Genomic DNA, 459 nt, shown 5'->3' with positions numbered 1-459 from the left:
TGTGGTGGTAATTGGGGGCCAGGGTATTGTTCAGGAAGCTGATAGCTGGAACTCATTTAGACACGTTAGGGTCAAGAAAGGCCAAACAGCTGCCACTCTGTGGAATGTGTGCAGGGTTGGTCTGCTGAGCTGAACGTATTCTAGTAAACTCTGTTAGAGGTTAGAGGGAGAGGGAAAATGAGAGGTGGGAAAAGAGAGGGGAGAGAGAGAGAGAGAGAGAGAGAGAGAGAGAGAGAGAGAGAGAGAGAGAGGAGAGTGCCTGGAGGCTATTATTCCTGTTCCTTTCTCATCTCTCATCTCTGGGACTCGATACCGTCTCAACTTCCGCATTGGGATTTATTGAGTGTGATGTCATCCATCCCGAGCAGGAGGAAGCATGGAGGATAATCACTTGCACACACCGGAGGCTGCCAGGAGCCAAAACCTGCAGTTGATCATCATCACCTCCAGGCTGCCACC

Source organism: Hypomesus nipponensis, chromosome 13 (assembly GCF_054491055.1).
Source record: "Hypomesus nipponensis isolate SF chromosome 13, ASM5449105v1, whole genome shotgun sequence".
Taxonomy (NCBI): domain Eukaryota; kingdom Metazoa; phylum Chordata; class Actinopteri; order Osmeriformes; family Osmeridae; genus Hypomesus; species Hypomesus nipponensis.
Note: the sequence above shows the minus strand (reverse complement) of the source record.